The 20,935-nt window shown below is 37.6% G+C and overlaps 1 protein-coding gene and 1 long non-coding RNA gene across 2 annotated transcripts in view; one reads left to right on the top strand and one right to left on the bottom strand.

Moving 5' to 3' along the window:
* Positions 1-20,935, bottom strand: part of LOC101744991 (uncharacterized) — a 133,824-nt gene that overhangs the window by 32,562 nt on the left and 80,327 nt on the right. The gene's annotated exons all lie outside the window — the stretch shown is intronic.
* LOC134200585 (uncharacterized) lies at positions 6,605-14,013 on the top strand. Its single transcript, XR_009975565.1, has 4 exons — positions 6,605-6,787; positions 7,357-7,481; positions 11,462-11,544; positions 13,066-14,013. It is a non-coding gene; the product is annotated as an uncharacterized LOC134200585 (long non-coding RNA).

The following is a 20,935-nucleotide window of genomic DNA, read 5'->3' as shown; positions in this document are numbered from 1 at the left end:
CAATGTCCGTCGCGAATAATATCTATTCTACATTTATTCATGTCCGTCGCGAACAGTATAGTTACAACGGCTGCCCCGCTCTTCGAACCGAAACGTATTACGTATTACGGCAGAAATAGGCAGGGCGGTGGTACCTACCCGCGCGGACTCACAAGAGGTCCTACCGCCAGTATAATATGGTACAAGGTAATGCTGATATGGTCTCTCAAGGCTATCATAAGGGAAAAAAAAGTAAGTCGCGTATCAGGTGCTAGAACGCGGAAGTCAGGGAGCATATTCGGCGTGTGCTGTAACCCGAATAGGAAGATGGCGGGTCGAGGTTCAATAATTGCGGGCCGCCAAGACTTTCACCTTCGCGCGGCCGAGCTCCAAGGCCGAGGCACCGTTCACCGCGACTTCCGCTCGCGGCTGGAGCCTCGCGACAATGCTCGCCGCTTTTGCAATCAAAAATTTCGGAAAGCGTCAGAGCAATGGCCTCCCTACATAACGGCCCCGCCTTACGCTCGGATTTCGAACCGGCCAGCTCAATGCAGACTTTTATTTATTTATTTTTTATTGCTTACTAGCTGGCCCGGAAGACTTCGTAGTGCCTTAATCGATAAATAAAAGACCTAAACTTTTGTATAAAATAAACTTAAAACAAACAAAAGGAATCCGTCCGATGGGGGACACATCAAAGGAAAAACAAAATTGTTATTTTTATTGAATTCCCAGCGTTTTCAAATTTATTTACCTTTTAAACCTTCCCTGGACTTCCACAAATCATTCAAGACCAAAATTAGCCAAATTGGTCCGGCCGTTCGCGAGTTTTAGCGAGACTAACGAACAGCAATTCATTTTTATATTTATAGATAGATAGATATGTGTGGATGAGCTCACAGCCCACCTTGTGTTAAGTGGTTACTGGAGCCCATACACATCTACAACGTAAATGCGACACTCACCTTGAAATATAAGTTCTAATATTTCAGTATGGTTACAACGGCTGCCCCACCCTTCAAACCGAAACGCATTACTGCTTCACGGCAGAAATAGGCAGGGCACCTACCCGTGCGGACTCACAAGAGGCCCTACCACCAGTCACACCACACATTGATATCAACAAAGAGAACAATAATGTTTATTGTGTCCTTTAAATTGCTCGGCTTATCAGTTTCCGATTCATTATTTAGGTTACGAGTGTTTCGCTTACAAAAATATCTGGTGCGTTAGTATTTGATTTAAAAAAAAATTGCCTCTTAATCCTCTCGAATGATTCGATTACTATCATACCACTTTTGCTGTCAAGCAATAGCTAATGTGTTCACATTCAAAGGATTCCAATTCAATACGTACATTATTGGCCTCTCGAAGTGGGCTGCGAATTCGATAGTCGTTTTACATAAGACAGTTAAAAACCCGATTATATTATACAACGCGGATCAGTAAATAGCTTCGTTCACATTACGAGGCAACTTGAAGCGTGTGCGAGTGGCGAACGGCAAGGTCGCCTGCTGATCTATTGCAATATTTTCTTTTTTTTATTCTTTTATTGCCCTTGTAGACAGACGAGCATACGGCTAACCTGGTGATGAGTGGCTTGAGTCGCAAAGACTTCAGCAATGTCAGGGGCAAAGGCAAGCCGCTGCCTAGTACTCTCCACAAGCCTCGTTTGAAGAAGGTCACGTCACAGCACGCCTCCCTCCTGGCGTCGTTTTCCTCATTACTGAGGGTCGTGACTCCGACGCTGCATCAGTTTCTCCCGTACGATTTCCCTCCATCAGCTGCGATCCTTAGCTTCATGAAGGGCATTGTAGAAGTCGATGTTTAGAGAAGATCGTATTTGGTCCGACCATCTCGTGGGCCTGCGTCCTCTGGGACGTTTGCCATCTACTTTTCCTGTTCCTTAGCGCATCGAATAATTGAGGGACTTTAATATTTAACCAGTGGGTCCGCAGTAGTCGAAATTCGACTATAATTAATTGAAATTATAAGTCTAACATTATTATGGTTCTATTGTCAAAGACTATTTATTATACTTCTATAATTACAGATTTCGCCAAGACTACACTATAGACAAATAATATTAAACATAAACAATATTAACCTATTCTAAATTTGACTACAGATTTTAAGCAATAACAAAAGTTTGACAATAAACAGAGTATATGTGTGTGTGTCAAATACATGGTAGTGTGTCTAATGTTTTCTTTATTGGTTAAATGTGTTTTTAATGCATATTTTTATTAAAATATTAGCATTCTGCACTCCTTCTCTATATTCTCGTGTGGGAAACTTCATACTAATCCGTCCGCGCAATCTTCGTAAAAAGGGGTACAAAGTTTTTGCTTTACGTATTAATATATAGATAACAAAGAAAGAAAATAACGTAGTTTATCGAAGCGTGTGCAGTTACACTTTTATTTCATTACCGGGTGTAGCCGGTGTTCGGCGCGAGTTCGGCCGCACGCAACTTGTCCGCCGACCCATATTTACAATGGTATAGCTACTCTCGGCGGCATGGCAGTTCATTCACATTACAGTTAGTTAACCACCTAGCAGGACCAGTTTCTGTTTAAATTTGGAGTTTTTTTTTTTTATTGTCCACAATAATGTGTCCACAGATTACTAACAACAAACCATAAGTTAGTTTACGTATTTTTTTATTTATTTAACTTTACTATAATCTTTATGTTTAATTAAATATCATCATACGCGAATTTAAGCGTTACTACCGCTTACAGAGAAACGATGTTATTTGTAAACGGCATTCCGTGTAACAGAATGACGTCACCGCGCTGTCTTCGTACTGATCAGTAATCTTATTACGCTAGTCAAATCGATGCTTTTAATAGGGTTGATGGTGCTCCATAACGTGATACATTTAAATTTACCCGAACGTGGGTAGTTGCTAAATGTTAACCTGACATTTTGATCGCTCCCCCTAACATTCCTGTACGCGTCCTGCCGCTATTTTTGCGTATCCGGAATGTCATAGGTCGAACCGAATCAGGCTTGAGTACGACACAATCCGATAGCTTTCTTCCGCCAAGCGAATTATAATGAGCACGTCCACGCCTCAAATCTAGTTTTGTGTGTAAAATTGTAATATGTAGCGTGATATTAATAAGGCGTGGTGGTTTGATACTGCGATGTGCCTTTAGCGGTATTAAGCAGAATAAGATACCTTCGTGAATAACAGTCAATATTATTGATCATTGTACAAAACAATACGTCACAGTTCAGGTGTTGCCAACAATTTTTATTGTATACCTTTGTCTAGAACGTGACGTTTTTTAAGTCAGTTGTCAGTTGTTTTTTTTATTACCAGCTCACGGTTTGAATTTGAGAAGAACGCTATTAGATGCAAGATTATAAGGAACGAGCGGATATCTAATGCAGTTCCTTGACCTTGCGTCGGTATTTTTACATGGCCGTTACGAAGCTGGCGTCGAGTGACCAGCCACGTCGCCACTTGCGATGCAGTCTATGATGTCACCGGCACACCGGAGAGTACCGCGAAAACCTCCGCAAACATAAGACAACGACCGATAATTTTTCGAGGTCATAACAGCTGTGGGCCGCTTCAAAAATGCTATCTAGTTCTTGTCGCGTGCGTGACGTCCGAGATAACAGTTACGCGCTATCGTTACTTCAACGATAAAGGCACGTGTTTTTTTTTTTTTGGTCAAAATATTCTCTGTGACAGATTACCTAAAAACAATTTATTATAAAGAACTCTTTACCTACCGAAAACAAAACGTTTTCGTACAGGCAGTTGCATCCGATACTATTAATACCTACGCTTCGAGTCTTTTTCAATTTGGAACATAAACAATGGAAAAAAATGCTACGTTCAAAAGATAATCTTAAAAGAACTAAATGTTCCATCATTAAATTTTAAAATAATAGAATGAATCACGCCTACTTGCTAAGTAATAAGCTAAATTCAAGAATGTCGTTTCGTAATGAAAACGGCAAGCTAATGAAACCTCTATCGCGAAGACAATAAAGTCGAATATTTCTTTTTTGTTCGAAGCACACATCGTGTATTGTAGTTCCATTGTCTTTTGATAGCTTGAGAAATAGCACATACGTATTCTTTGTGGGTAAGATCGCTGTAATATAGTATTCTGATCTGTAGTAAAGGTTGATTTGTTTGGAAATTTCCACAGAACTAATAAAACTGCGAATTTCGTAACGGTACAGATATAATATAAAAACAATGAAGGTGCAATTTCTGTACATTTTACTAATAAATATTATCATATTGCTTCAATAACGATAGAATGATATTACATTACGTAAGCATGTACAAATTAAGTCTTAAGTAACAATGTTATCGAAAATTTCTTATTTTGAGAGTGTCCATAAGTAAAACCGTGTAACGATTTTTTATTTTTCATTCGAGCCTGTCAAAGTTTAACCGAATAGAAATTCTAGGCGATTTTTATAAACAGCCTTTTTTTTCATGTAAACTCAATATTTCCTTTGGTTAAATTGAATAATGAGACTTCACGGGTTTTTTCCGGTGCCCGTTACAATAATTCTAGGTTCTTGTCAAACGTTAGTAAGAGTCAATACACACATAATACCGCAGATACAAGAATGAAGAATTTATATTTTTTAGTTAGAAACTTCACTTTAGAACTTTCACTTTATTTAATTACGTGAAGTGAGCGTTCACTTTATATTTTAAATCTTACGTAACACCGTGACCTAGTTCTTGACGTCTGTGGATTTTCACTTGACAATATTGGCTTAGAATGATGACAAAAAAATGCTTTAAATATCGTGCGATATATCTGATGGCAATGGGTAATAATGTTTTTTTTTGTTTTTTGTTTACGCCCCTAAGTTTTTAGAACGCTTCCAGAACCGCAATCGTTTTTGTATTATTAATAGTTGATACATCTAATATATCGTTTATGTTTAGTGATTTATAATTTCAAGCAAGAGCATGCAGATTCGATATTGCTTTTCTTGGCTACTTAACTTGCTTGAGGAGCTATTCTTGATTTACCTTCACCAAGAGTTCACAGAGATCAGCCCTAGAGGCTAAAAAAATTGCTCTAACAAGGGAATTGCGTCGCTGAATCTACCACAGGCTAGGAATCGCGACCCACTCAAAAGATCCGACGAGAAACCCACTGATTGGGTTACATACTGCCTAACATGATACTTCCATGTAGGATTATTTTTTAATTTTTTTGTAGGTAGGTAACCCTAAATGTAATATAATATACTTTATTTAAGCAATCTATTAGCACTAATTGTACTTAATGATTTAAGTATTTGAGTCTTTAAAGAGCCTTGCTCATTTGGATGTATGTATTGAAATAGAATAATATTATCAGACTAGCGACCCGCCCTCGCTTCGCTTCGGAAACTGTAATTTATTATCGATTTGTCCACTATTTAATGGATGTTATTATACATATAAACCTTCCTCTTCAATCATTCTATCTATTAAAAAAAACCGCATCAAAATCCGTTGCGTAGTTTTAAAGATTTAAGCATACATAGGGACAGACAGATATAGGGACAGAGAAAGCGACTTTGTTTTATACTATGTAGTGATTATAATTGTGTACCTACCTAAACTAAGTGTTTGTTATCTGTGCGAGAATTTGAAAAGTAGGTAATTATATTGCTTGGGATAGTTAGATCATAAATAAGAATAGAAAAACGAAGCTATTGAACCAAGTTTAAAAAGGGTTGATGTTAATAATTCTAAATCTATATTTTTTTTCTGTTATGAAGTCTACTTTTCTTCACTATGGATAGTCAGACAAAGCCACGCTCCATGTTCTGTTAATTGTTTACCAGATTCCATACATAACAATAGATGAATTCCGGTACCCATTTCGAGATATGAATCGTTCGAAATCTCAATTTAAAATAGGAACGAAAAAGCAAATTTAATGTTTTTTAAAAATATTTGTAGCCACAACATTTTAAACAGTTCCTTTGTTTCTTTTTTTATTGCTACACGAATAACTAGTATCACCAAGTACATAATTATCAGAATATAATGAATTCAAAAAACCTTTAGTAGCTTTATTCTACGTACAAAAACATTCCAGTACATGTTTGTACACAATGTTATCGTTCAAAAATTGTGAAAACATTAACGCTGGCCAGTCCTATCAACGTATTCTTTATCACAGATAAGCGTTTAATTGTTTTTGTAAATTCCAAAAAACGCTGTACTAAATATACTGGTTTCATTATCGCTTCGTACAAAACGCTTCCATTTTCAATACAAATCGCCTACAAGACCTTTTGTTTGAAACAATTCATTTAAAAATACCAAATATAAATCTTCAAAAACTAATCGAGTGGCTATTACGTTCGAACTTCAAATGGGTTCACCAAACAAAGAGTAGAAGACTGCGTATCGTCGATAACAGCCGAGCGCGCACGGAAACGCCCGAACACCCGTTCGTGACCGATACAAGACGAGGCCAACGCCGAGTCCTTGATTATTAAAAATCAAGTGACAGCTCCATCAGCGTTCTGCGGTTTAACGAGTGATTGTTTTTAGGTCATTAACTTTTTGGACGTTTTTTTTTTTTAAACAATATCATAAATTTGTGATATAAAGAATAAGAATCGTGTTCCATTTTCAAAACGTATCACGATCGTTTTTGTCACATTTGAAAATTTTAATTTTAATGTCAAATTGACATGATATTTTAAATTATTTGACACTACGAACAACTTCAAACAATGAATTATCTATCAAAATATCGCGCAATAACTAATTAATTATTGACTAACGCAGCCATGGCTAACAATTTATTATGTAAGTAAAGTTCGGAATGTTATGAACGCCAACATTTGTACACACGCTAGCGGTGACGCGAACGGCGGTCAAACAAAAGACGTCGTACGTGTGACGTCACAGTAAACTGGTTGTTCCGAGAAATTCGCCAAGTCAAACAGAGTGATTAGAAGCTTTAATCCACCATTAGAGATAAATTACACCTTTTACATTAACTTTAATATAGATAACTTTTAGACTTAACTTATAATATAGAGACTTTAATTTATATGCTGTAGATATTATTTCTATGTTATTTTAATATTGGTAATATTCGTAAATAATGTAACTCTATTAGTCCGACAATTATTAAATATATTTATCTATCTAATCTATTTCTAATCTATTTCTTTAGACGAAATAACTTAATAACTTTGAAAATTTGACATCATTCCGATTACAGGTTTATTTTGAGAATATCGAATTCGCATAAGACATCCAATATTACTCTGCATCATTGAGTGCCCTATTACAAATATCACAGGTCAGGGAATCTCAAATGTTTTCGCGGCTTATTCGTGCCGTTATCAATATAATTATTTTTTGCGCAGTGTCGGGGTTCTATTCTGATATCAACTTACTGGTGGGCGAGTTCCCGGGGCTCACCCATAAATAATTTACTTTATGAGACAGCAAGAGTAATTTTCGATAAATCTACTCTTCAATTGGTATGCATGTAAGTAGTTTTTAGTTAATTCACACTGGCACACTAGATTTGTTTAACAGAATAAGATGAATATCAATGTCAGTCATCGATTGTCATTATGAGGCTACCAATTTTCTTGTTTGTTAAAGATTTTGGTGTTAAATTAAAAATTCACTAGATTTCGTCATACAATCCCACATTTAAACGGAAATATGGGTATTGGTTAAATCGCCTAAGTTCTATATAATCTTAGATGTTTAAGAGCTAACGACACGCGCATTCCACTGTTGATACTAGTTTCAAAGGTGGCAACGCATCCGCGCATATTTACGTGCCAGCTATCTACATATTATTATGAGTTCATAAATTGAAAAATAAAAATAAACAAAGAATTTTGCAGTCATAATGCCTTTGTCAGTTAGTTGTGACGTCATTTAAATGAGTTACAGTGGTTATATGACTTCTAATCTAATACACATTGCAAGTCTCTCTCTTTTCTGCCTTTGCCCAGACTTTGCCAAGAATACGACCCACCTGATGGTGAGTGGTTACCGTCGCTCGTGGACATCAGTAATTCTAGAGCCAACCCGCTGACCACCGTTAGTAGGCCTCTTTGTAAATTGAGACGTTAGGTATTCAATGAATCCGAATCTAAAAGTATCTGTAGTGTAGCGAATAATCAAACTCCAGCGAATTTGTTTCTTGGTCCATAAGTTCCTTGGTACAGAAGACCTCATAAATTATATTGTTATTTGTAAAAGGAAATAATAATAATTAATATATTTTTCATTACGTCACAACCTTTTAGCCCACCGTCTGCCAATTGGTCGAACAAAAAGATCGATACCATAACACAAAACACAGTTTTTGTTATACAAGTATTGATAGTTGATTTCATTGAAGTGTAATGTGCTTCACCTAATTCATTAAGTTTTAATTGAAACAAGTAATTATTAGCGATTAACTAGCCCATAGACACATCCCGCTGAGTTTCTCCCCGGATATTTTCAGTGGGTTGCGATTTCGATCCAGTGTTAGATTCAGAGAAGCACTGCTCTTTCCAGGGCTAGTGTTAGCAATTCTCTCAGATTGAGCCTGTGAGTTCACCTACCATTCCGCGGGTAGTTGGAAAAGCCCCTTAGGCTATCAACGATGACGATGGTGAAAAAAAGTTCAATTGGGAACTGCTCGGAATAGCCGCAACTTGATCAGAAAAGTCTCTGAGCCTATTTTGACACACTAACACAGCTTAAAATTCCCTATCATAAGCCTATTATTATCCCCAATCGAAAAAAGTTATCTTGAACAAAACATTGCTTATTTGGACAAAAATCTGTGTGTGTTTTTAAACTTACATTACTTGTATGAACCTATTTAACAAAGTCCAGTTCGTTATATTACATAATAACAATATGTAGCTTTACGAAGAAAATTACCGAACATAAAAGTGCTGAAATCGATTTGCCAACAATTTCGTAACGCTACAAAGATCAAAGGACAAAATTTGGCGAATAAGATACACCCCTGACTTCTTTATTTCCACGAAAACTGAAGCTTCAGAATCTGTTCTTATTTATCGATGATAAAAGTCTACGATCTTATCTCGCTTTAACTATGTTACGTAATATAATAAAATTATAACTAACAAGACGGACAATTTCACTTTTTTAATTTTGTTAAAGTTCTAAGAACTTTTTAAATTTGAATGACGTCTGTCAAAGTGACATTTGACTTTTCATCATTGACGTAATCCAATCGGTGCAATAAAATACTGTTTTGTTTATCCTATCGTAGATTTTTAATTCGTAATAGAAGATAATCTTGTTCTTTAAGCAATTGAAACATTTTTTTAATTGGATAAAAGTAATAATTATGTCAGAGTACGGAGAACAGTATCAACAAGCAAGCCGGTAGCGCACACGACTCTATGTGCTAATAAAGAATAATAGTTTGCATAAAAATTTAACCAAAAGGTCAGTTTGAATAAATTCTACAGTCTAGACGCGCATATTAGACTTGATATCATCGAATACAAAAGTGCATATGGTCGCCCGCAACGATGAGGTACAGTCATGTTCTAAATAACAACATTATATTTTTTTTGACGCTCTTTAATTTATTTTCTATAGAACCTGTAAAATAGTTTTGTATATGCTATTGTCAATTGCAAATGACAATGGCGGCATAATTAATTAGACGTACCAACTCATTTACCCCCTATTGTAAACATATGTAAGGTAACGTCGATTTACGTAGTATGCTTGTTTATAGTCTTTAAAGATTTTCAAAGAATCTTGATCGATTAAAAAATATAGATTTGTATACAGTTTTCACCATCACGGACAACTAAGGTGTCGACAGTTGTAAAAATATTCGAAACGTTGGGAAAAAATTGGAGATAAAAATACTTTTAATTATGTCTACGACCAATAAAAGCTAAGAAGGTTCTGTCTTGATCGAGAGGCAGGTACAACCACTGTGCTTTGAGAGTGAATCTTCTGATGTCTCTCTCTTTGATTCGCGATTACAACACAAAGTCGAATTTAATTAAACATTTCCATTCTAGAATCGTATGTATTAAAAACAATGGCGGTCGGTTTTTAAATGAATTAACAAACTAAATCGAGAATGGTAATCATTTCATTACGGGCTGTTCGGTTTAATGCGAAAGGTTCGTTCACCTCTACACAAATTACATGCTCTTTAAAATACAACAATAAAACAAAGAAGGCAGTTTTAAGACGTTTATTTATAGATTTTAAAAGACAATTGAAAGTCGCAACGAAAAAACACCGTGAATTATTCGAATACATTTAAATTAAATCAAAGAAAAGTTTACGTGATAAGATGTTTTAATCAATCGAATGAATGTACTGTTTTTTTTTTGTATACCTCTTCCATGAATAACGAAAAATACTCAAACTCTTTTGTACCGGGAACACTTGTTAAATTCACGCGTGAACAATTCCTTATAAATAACGTCTTAACTTTACGGCAGGCAGCGTCTTGGCTCTGCCGCTGGCATTGCTGAAGTCCATGAGTAACGTTAACCGCTCATCATCAGCCTTATGCTCGTCTGCCTCAAAGGGCGATAAAAAATGGCGTACTGTGTACTTAGTGAGTGTTTTTTAACGTTCTCTATAGCGTAAAAGTTAACTCAAATCTGTATGGAGCTGGATCGTTTGCCTACGTTTTCCGCTAGGGGTGCTTTTCAAACTGCATACAAATTTGAGTTAACTTTTACGCTATCGAAAACGTTAAAAAAACTCGCCCTAAGCACACAGATGTCATACGCGACCATTTAAAAATAGGCTTCCTTTAATAATCGAAACCAAAATTCAAGAAAACGAAATGAATAACAAGAATTCGCGTAAAAGCTGTTGGCTGAGACTGACAGCAGCCCTGGCGTCATTCAGACGCAATCATTTAATAACGGCATAATTAGGTATACTTTTTGGATTTAATATCAGACGACCTAATTCGCTTTCGTCTCAGATAATACAACTACGATGCAACGAAAGTGACACAACTCGACTAAACGGGAATATTACGCGAAGGCGAAAAGAGAGACAAAAATTTAGGATTTATCTGCGAGAGAATGAGATAGAATGCTGCTTTCACCCCTACCGCGTGTAGATTCAATACATGTTTTTATTCACGCATTGTATTTATGTATGCATTTATTTTATTCTACATAGCTTCCTAAATCCCAATGTCCTAAATCCCATCTTGTTACTAGTGGTAGGATATTCAATTTATCAAGCCCGCATTGGCCATAACCACTGCTCTTTCTATTCGTACCCCGAAGTTATCATGCGATTTGAAGAGTAGAGGTATCGTTGGACTTTTAAGATCATCTGATTATATTGCGGCAATAATAGGCATAACTGTGTCACTGAAGCCCACGATAGGACTCTGAACTGCAATGCGGGCGGCAGTATCGCGGTACATTTCACAATAGATGCCAAGGGCCTGGTATGGTTTCATTGTAAATTTTGCGTTTTTTGTAGGCCGCTTGTACCTTGATGGGCGTTGCACCGGTTACAAATACTTTGTACCTGACTCACGTGGATTGTGGAATCTACGAGCTATTGTATGATCCTTTCGTCAGTATTTATTTTCCTTTTGTAGCGTACGAGAATTTTTAAGATAAGATACGAAGCGGACGAAACGAAAAAAAATCTAAAATTTACGACACATTTTTTCCTGGTGGTAGGACCTCTTGTGAGTCTGCGCGGGTAGGTACCACCACCCTGCCCATTTTCTGCCGTGAAGCAGTAATGCGTTTCGGTTTGAAGGGTAGGGCAGCCGTTGTAACTATACTGAGATCTTAGAACTTATATCTCAAGGTCGGTGGCGCATTTACGTTGTAGACGTCTATGGGCTCCAGTAACCACTTAATACCAGGTGGGCTGTGAGCTCGTCCACTCATCTAAGCAATAAAAAAAAAACATTCAAAATTTTAATGTCACAATTGTATGATTGTAATGATCAACTAATTAACTCGATAATTTCAAGATTTAATAAAAATAACAAACCTTGAGTTTACTTGTTAATTGTTAGAAAAAAAAAAAAGAAATGATTTCGTGTTTAAAAACCACAAAACTGGCAACAGATTAAAAATAATGGCCCGCAGACATACCTAAGCTATACATATTTCGCTAAACGCAATTCTATTTTTAGTCACAATACAAACGCGAAGGTATCCAGTGTCAATAGTCACTGACGAGACAAATTTTCTTAAATCGATTTCGTAAAAGCACTTATGTTATAAATACGAAAATAATCGCCTCTGCATGTTTCTAATAACAAGGAAGATAGGTAATAAAAATCTCTTAAGTGCTCCAACGTTTTTAATTGGTCAAGGGGTAATTTTCCGCCGCAAAAATTAGACAGGCATATTGTTTTATGGACGTAGGTGGACTGATGGAATACCTCGCATCTGATTACAGTGTAGTCGTTGTTCATTAACAAAATAGTAGTGGCCTAATAAAAAATCAAACCCGTAAAATTATAATTTGCGTAATTACTGGTGGTAGGGCGTCTTGTGAGTCCACGCGGGTAGGTACCACCACCCTGCCTATTTCTGCCGTGAAGCAGTCATGCGTTTCGGTTTGAAGGGTGAGGCAGCCGCTGTAACTATACTTGAGACCTTAGAACTTTTATCTTAAGGTGGGTGGCGCATTTACGTCGTAGATGTCTATGGGCTTCAGTAACCACTTAACACCAGGTGGGCTGTGAGCTCGTCCACCCATCTAAGCAATAAAAAAAAAGGATAAGACGCTCGTTGCACTCATACCGAGCAATGCGGCTGCGCCGGGGCTCAAACCCCGCAGGTAGATTGAACGGTCGCTTCAATCTTTTGTCGTCGATTAGGGTATTATTAATATTGTAATCGTTGTTATTTTTTCCTTTTTCCTTTCGTCTGGTTAAGCCTAGAAAAATCACAATATCAGTGTCTTCGTCTTAGTCTATGTCTTCTAGTCATTATAGGCTATAGGTTAGTTAGTTATAGGTTAGGTCATGTGCCGTCAAAGAGGTTGCACGCTATGACATAGGTATTTACAAATTTTGCTAATGAACTACCACTACAAACTTTTTTTTTTTTGGTCAGGAGGAAATCGCCGGACTTCCGCCCTCCCCTGGGGATGGAGGGCGGGGCATATCGGAGTCGAACTGACTAAAACCTCCTGTCGCTCAACAACCCGCGTCCGAACCTCGCATGAGACAGAACCCATGAAAAGGCAAAGGGGGGAAAGTGAAGCGTTTAGTGCGGAGCACATCTCTCCCATCACCCTCCCCCTCGGGACGCCGGACCAGCGGTCGTCGGCGCCACGACCACCAGCCCTCTCGGTCGGCAGGCTATCCGGAGCCCGCCTAGATGGCGCCGGTACCACTACAAACTTGTCACATGTCGCACGTATGCATAATCACTAAAACTATATTACATTGAGACATAGATGAGACATCATAAGACATAGATCTCAAGTCGGTGGATAGTGGCATTCACGTTGTATATATCTATGGGATCGGAACGCCAAATTTAACCGTAATATATTGACAAGGTAACATCCATCTTTAATTCGTCGGGCTCGGTGAGATTATACTGAGATATGCTGAGTGAAATTAGAAGTAAAAGGGAAATAATTCCACTTTAGTTTAATACACAAAACTAAATACCATCATGAAATATACGATAAACATTTCAGTCTAGGCCGTTAAAAGTATTCGACATATGCTTCACGAGCTAAACGAAAAATCCCAATCCCAATTAAACAGTCCCAAGGTTATTAATTCGACTTCGTGTGTAATGACATGTAATATTATGGCGATTTCCACTCGCAAGTGGTACATGCCGACACACACAGTCATACAACAATTCGATAACGGAATTCTGTAGTGATAAGTTTGTAAATAAAATAAAAATATATGCGTTTACGTAATAAGTAATTAATTGATATCGAAGACGAAAAGCTCTTGGACCTAAGCGATACTTTAAAATCGCAACTGAAGAACTATAAATAACAATCTTTTTTGATAAAAAAATAATAATATAACAATATTTTGGATATTTTATTTTCCATTCAAGTTTGTGTTATTTAATGAGTCCATCTCGACTTTGTACATGCAGTTTTAGATAAGAATATGTAAAATTTAAATTAAAAATATTGTTCGTTTATCCTCATATTATGCTTTGTTTACTGCAAGCAATGTAACACGAATAACAATCAGCTGTAGCGCGGGTTTATTTATCTCCCCATCTAGTGTGACGCGGAAGTGTATTTATTAGCTACCTCACTTTATATTCCCAGTTTTCTTATTTTATTATTGCTCAAATAGGTGGAAGACCTCACATTTCTCTTGGTGTTAAGTGGTTATCGATGTCCATAGACATCAACAAGGTAAATGCCGCTACCCATCTTGGACCTAACTAAGTCTCCGTTTTTTAAGTATAACGACTGCCCCGTCCTTGAAACTGAAACGCATTACTGATTCACGGCAGAATTAGGCAGGGCGGTGGTGCCTGCACGCGGGCTCCCAAGCCGCCCCCACCACCGGTACTATTTAAAACTATTTCATCATCACCATCGTCGTTATCAGCCTGTAGTAGTCCACTGCTGGACATATGCCTCTCTTATTACACGCAACTAAGCACGATCCTCGGCTTCTCTCATCCAGCTCTCACCAGCCACCCTGCATATATCGTCACTCTAACACTAGGAGTAGGGACCCCGGTAACCGTACTAGTCGAACTCGGCAAAGAGTTCGACGTGCATGGCTAAGTCTGAATATCACTGAAAAACTCTTATAGTCACAATGTCAGACAATCCACAAAAAAGTCTAAGCAAAATACGGGAAGATTGTTTTAGGCTTTGTTTGTGTGTCAATAAAATTAAAGCATTAAGTACGTATGTACGTACGTACGGAGAGTACTTAACGGCAGGCAGCGGCTTGGCTCTGCGCTTGGCATAGCTGAAGTCCACGGGCGACGGTAACAACTCACCATCAGATGGACTGTATGCTCGGCTGTCTACAAGGGCTTTCTTCTTCTCAGTCGTGTCACTCTTGACAGAATGGTCGTGATCGTCATGTAGTGTTGGAAGGGACAGACTTGATGCGTCTCACGATGTCCCGCCATTTCTCCCTAAAAAGGCCATTTCCCCCTAATCCCATAAAAAAAGTTTAACCTAAAAAATCTCATTGACGTCAAAATGTTATTGTTTGTTGCTTCAATTTGACAAACAGAACGATTAGATATCGGTACGACTAATACCTAAACAGCAGACTGATAGATATCTATCTAATTAACACGCGCTAGAGAAACAATCGCAAGTAATAATTGGTGCAGAAAAAGTACATACAATCATCAAAAGTATACTACAGAGTTTTAGCTCAAGAAGAATAAATAGTGTTGTGCTCATTGCAATATCGAGCAAAGAAGATAAAAATGAAGATTGTCTTGTCGTGTTGTGAGTCACGGTAATATCCTGCCTATTTCTGTAGCAAAGCTGTTTATAGAGTGTGAAGCCGAAAATAATCATAAAAACATCTCAAGCTATTATACATCCTATATATATATTTTTTTGCGATTCTTGACTTTGTAGTTAGAAAACACTGAGTGAAGTAGGTATCTTACTAATGAGTAAGTAGCCTTTGTTGCTAATTAAAATTATTTATGACGTTGTTATTCCACAATAAATAAATCCTCGGCATTGAATTTATAAAGTTTTGTGGGTATTGCAATATTTCTAGCTCGTATTTTATTTTATCAAAGACATTCGATTATTTGTCTAATGTTTTTGATAAATAAAATCGTTTGATATCATTAAAACATTAGAACCAATTATACAATTTGTTATGATTTTATAATTTCTAACTTATAATTATTTTTAATTGCAAGATGTTGTCAAGTATTTCACTGTGATTTGTACCTACCTATAATTTTGGCGACATTTATCATGTACCTTCATGTCAATTCCCCGACGTTCTGAATGAGTAATCACTTTGTTGGTCCAACTAATTGAATAAACAAATAAATTTGCACTGGTCAGTTTGAAAATTAAATATCATAGCGTCTAATGTCAACAGTTAATAGCAGGGTCAGAAATGTACATCCTAATGTATTCTTCTGTGTTTGCATCTTCATTTTCTGAAAGTCGTGACTAGTTTGATGAACGTTCTCTCATCACCCGCTAAACAATTCCTCTCCACGTGCTCTCTATCTGCGACAGTCTTAAGTGCTTGAGGTATGGGCATGCCGGTAAGTGATGTCATCAGTTCTGATCCACGAACCACGACCACGACCACGTGGTCTTTTCCCGCCGACACGTCCTACTGCTATCAGCTCTCCGAGACTGTCAGGATATCGGCGAGCAATGCGTCCAAAGTAATATAATGTGCGCTGATAACAGCTGTATATAGAATAGTTGTTATATAGCTTATACGGTACGAATTATTTTATCGTGACCAGCGCCAACTACATATCCGACCCAGGCGACGTGGCAAAGCAAAGCCGCTGTCGCCCAAAACATGTCAGATCCCCTGTATCCACCGCACTTTCAAGCACCGGTCATCGTCCTCGCCGAACTTGCCGTCACGAAGAGTTCGACGTATGAACTAGCCTATAAATACAACCCACTGAGTTTCTCGCCGGATCTTCTCAGTGGGTTGCGGTTCTGATCCGGTAGTAGATTTAGTAAAGGACTGCTCTTGCTAGGGCTAGTATTAGCAAATTACGTCAGGTAGAGTCCGTGAGCTCACCTACCCGTCCGGACATAGTTGTCATAGCCTCTTAGGCTACCAACGAATAGGCAGGGAAAAAGAATAATACGGGGCCTTATCCTAATATGATCACTTGCTTTATCCGGTGTAAAATCCGGTGTAAACTAAAAACCAAATGGCTTGCGAACTAAGAAAAAGATTAACTTTTGACTGGAGATTATGAAGTGATTCTTAATAGAATAAATAAGAATCTTATAATTAAGAAAAATTGTTAACATCATGTATTATTTTATTCTATATGTTCTTCATTTGAAACAAGAACAAAGCGTCTTTTGCGGTTTAATTAGTAATTTTAGTTAACAATTTTGGTTTCATGTTATTTAAATATTTTACTCTAATAGTACTGAAAGCAATTTAAGCAGAAAATTAGACATCATGTTGAAAGTAATATTTATAATTACATAGTGGCGTTGATCTTAATATAAACGAGTCGTGGCTTTTGTTCAATATCAGAGGTTTACAATTTCAATATAATTTACATTACTATTTTCGAAAATAAAATTTATTAGGCCTTATCTACAAATTGCCGTTTAGTATACAGAAAGCTAATAATTTTATTAATAAATATAGATTTATTTCCATCAACCAAAATAGGTGCCCATGTTATAAATACGTCTCTACCAGCGCAGTGGCTTCTTGGAGGAGTCAAGTGTACATAAGCCAATAAACTCTTCAAAGGCATTTTGTACTGCCACACAAATGCTGATGCCATTTGGTAAGAAGCTGTGAATTATTCCTGTATTAAAATTATTTCAGTACTAGAACCACTAAACAGTGACCATGACTTTTTAGGGGTAAGTTTTGGTTCGGGACATTGCCTATATGTATACCGAACTAAGATCTAACCAACATGACGACTACTTACGATTATCAAAAAGAATCCATTTTTCATCGCAAGTGACAATGCGAATCAAAATCCCTTCGTTTCAGTGTCTGTTATTATATTCTTTAACGCGTTCGTCGCGATCGCATCAAGTTTTCTTTTACGTTGTAAATTTGACCCAAATGGACCAAATTTGATGCTAATATTGAATGCTGCTGCTAACTCATCGGTAGATTGAGTATCGTCTACTATCGCCTTCCAATTTAGTTTTAAGGCGACCACTGGGAACATTTTTTAGATCAAAATTTCCATGTCGGAATAGTAAAAACTAATAAAGAGTCGCGCGTTCGATGGTATTATTCACTCCGTACAGGTCATTAATGTTGTGAGCCGCTTGTGCTGTATTAGGTTCTACGGAGCGAGAGAACTCTTTAATTTTTTGTTGTTACCTAGAAGAGTGTACAAGTTCGCGGCTAGCCTGGTTTTAAGCGGATTCTGAAACTCATACACATCACAATGTGAATGCCGCCTGAATCTTAAGATCAGTCCCAAGTAATAGATGTTGCAAGTGATGAGATAATGAAATGGAAACTAAGAAACCATCTTAAAAGATTACACAGAGTACTTTGTAATAAGCTTTTCCGAAAGATCTGATAATCGATGCAATTAATCGATATTATAAGTTCATTAACAAAAAAAACACGATGCATTCGTAATTAACGCTTAAGCATTGAAAAGGACCGAAATTCAAACATAACCATGATAATCTATATATATAAAAATGAATTGCTGTTCGTTAGTCTCGCTAAAACTCGAGAACGACTGGACCGATTTGACTAATTTTGGTCTTGAATTATTTGTGGAAGTTCAGAGAAGTTTAAAAGGTAAATAAATATTATGAAAATGCTCGGAATTAAATAAAAATAACAATTTTGTTTTTCCTTTGATGTGTACCCCGTCGGACGGATTCCTTTTGTTTGTTTTAAGTTTATTTTACACAAAAGCTTAGGTCTTTTATTTATCGATAGAGGTACTACGAAGTCTGCCGGGTCAGCTAGTAGTTATTAAATAAACGAAGCACAAATACTCAAAGACTCACTGGAAGCATCTCAATTAAACGGCCACTATGTATATAATTGCGACGGGCCACACGGGAGCGAAGCGAAGACCACGGAGGAGTCAATCCGAATAAGTTTTCGAGTCAGACGCGTAAAACAAGCCGGAGAGTCAATTTGCTGAACGTGTGTACGGAATATATAAGTAATCCCGACGGTATCGCATCTCGTCTGTCCACCGTAATTAATCAAACCCAAATTGCCATCGTGTTGTCGTGTGGAGAACACTTAAAAACGTTCTAGTTGGCCTCTGAATAGCATTGCGTCGTTGTCCAATCGATAACTACTACGAGCAAAAAGCATGACTTTGAGATATTAAATCGAAACGTTCTCCCGCATTTTTTTTTAAATACAACAAATTTTATAATATTAAACAGTACCTAGAGTCACAAAGCGGTCTATTTTTACGAAAATTTGGTTAGGGAACTAGTTTCAGTAGTCAAGATATTGATATTTCCAAACGTTTGACAATGACTATGTTTAATCCATATTACTTTTATGGCTTAATCTATAGTCACTATATTATTTCCGACGTTTGGAATACTCCACAGTTTTCGCGTAGCAACGGACTTATAAGATGTTATTCGTCGACATTTGAAATATTTCATTAACTACCCTCGAATGTGTATAAAAAATATTATGATTTTACTAAGAGTTATTTATCAGCATTAAAATGAAAAACTGTAAAATTTAAAGATTAAACCGTAAAAGTAGTTTTAATTAGGTCAAGAACTCGCGTCAAACGAGGACCATACTATAACTACGATCTAGATCTTGCTTGGGCCCTGGCTGACCCAAAAGGACTATTTAAAGGACCAACTTTAAAAAAAGACATTGGGTGACAGCAATGCTTTAGGCCTTTGTTATCCCCTACAGACTTTTCACAAGCGCTATGTCCATGATCTTCTTGAAATTAAATTTAAAATACGTCCTTAGCGGTAAGCGACTCCTCGGTATACACTGCTAAATATTCATGAATCTATTGCTAGCCACTCATGATAAGGTGGGATACCAAAGATTAAACGGCAAAAGTAGTTTTAATTAGGTCAAGAAATCGCGTCAACCGAGGACAATAGTATAACTTCGATCTAGATCTTGCTTGGGCCCTGGCTGACCCAAAAGGACTCTTTAAAGGACCAACTTTAAAAAAAATACATTGGGTGACAGCAATGCTTTAGACCTTTGTTATCTCCTACAGACTTTTCACAAGCGCTATAATAATATGTCCGTCATGTTCTTGAAATAAAGTTTAAAATACGTCCTTAGCGGGGAGCGACTCCTCGGCATGCACAGCTCATATTTATGAATCTATCCACTCACGATTAGGTGGTATATCGCTTAGGAAATACTTATGATTCTTGGAGATCTCACTCTTTTTATATGCAATGACAGCATTGTGTGCTTAGGAGTATTCATACTATGCTAGCAAAGTGAATTGATACTTAAGTTTGACATAGCAGTATAAATAGATTTGTGAAACATTTAGATCTGGCATGTACGGTAAAGTACCGACGCTTGTCTCCCCTTTTTTTTTTTTTTTTTTTTTCCCTACCTATGCTGATAGCCTTGAGAGGCTATTTCAGCTTCGCCCTAACTTTAGTAGGTGAGCTCGCGGGGCTCAACCGGAGAGTTGCTAACACTGACCCTAGCAAGAGCAGTGCTTCGCAGAATCTACCACCGGATCGGAAACGCGACCCACTGAGAAGATCCGGCGAGAAACTCAGTGGGCTGTGTCTATGGGTTAGTTCGCTCGTCGAGCCCTTCGTCGCAAGCGACGGGTTCGACGAGGACGGTGACCGGTGCTTGTGGTGCCTAAAAGCACCGTTAATGGATCAGGAGGATCCGTAATGACGTGCTTTGGGCGACGTCGACGGTTTACCATTCGGTCTACTGGGTCGGGTATGTAATTTCCAGCGGCTACGATGAGAGGGTTCTCATGTCGTGCCGCCTTCTCAAAATGGCGCAGCGATGCCGACTGTAGATACTTACTAAAAGAGTCGAGCTCCAGGTCGTCGTGGAGATCCACATTCCTAAGGAACCAAGGCGCTCCGACGGCTATCCTGCAGAATCGTGATTGAATAACCTGAAGGGATTTCAAGTTGGTGCGGGCTGCGTGAGCGAACACTACGCTTGCATACGTCATGACGGGGCGTATACAAGTTTTGTAGAGAGTTACCTTATTACGGAGGGACAGTTTGCTTCGACTACAAAGCATTGGATAGAGTCGTCCTAGAATAAACGCGGCGCGGTCGCGTACCGTTTTT

Source organism: Bombyx mori, chromosome 18 (genome assembly GCF_030269925.1).
Source record: "Bombyx mori chromosome 18, ASM3026992v2".
Taxonomy (NCBI): Eukaryota; Metazoa; Arthropoda; class Insecta; order Lepidoptera; family Bombycidae; genus Bombyx; species Bombyx mori.
Note: the sequence above shows the minus strand (reverse complement) of the source record. Positions and strands in the feature narration are given on the sequence as shown.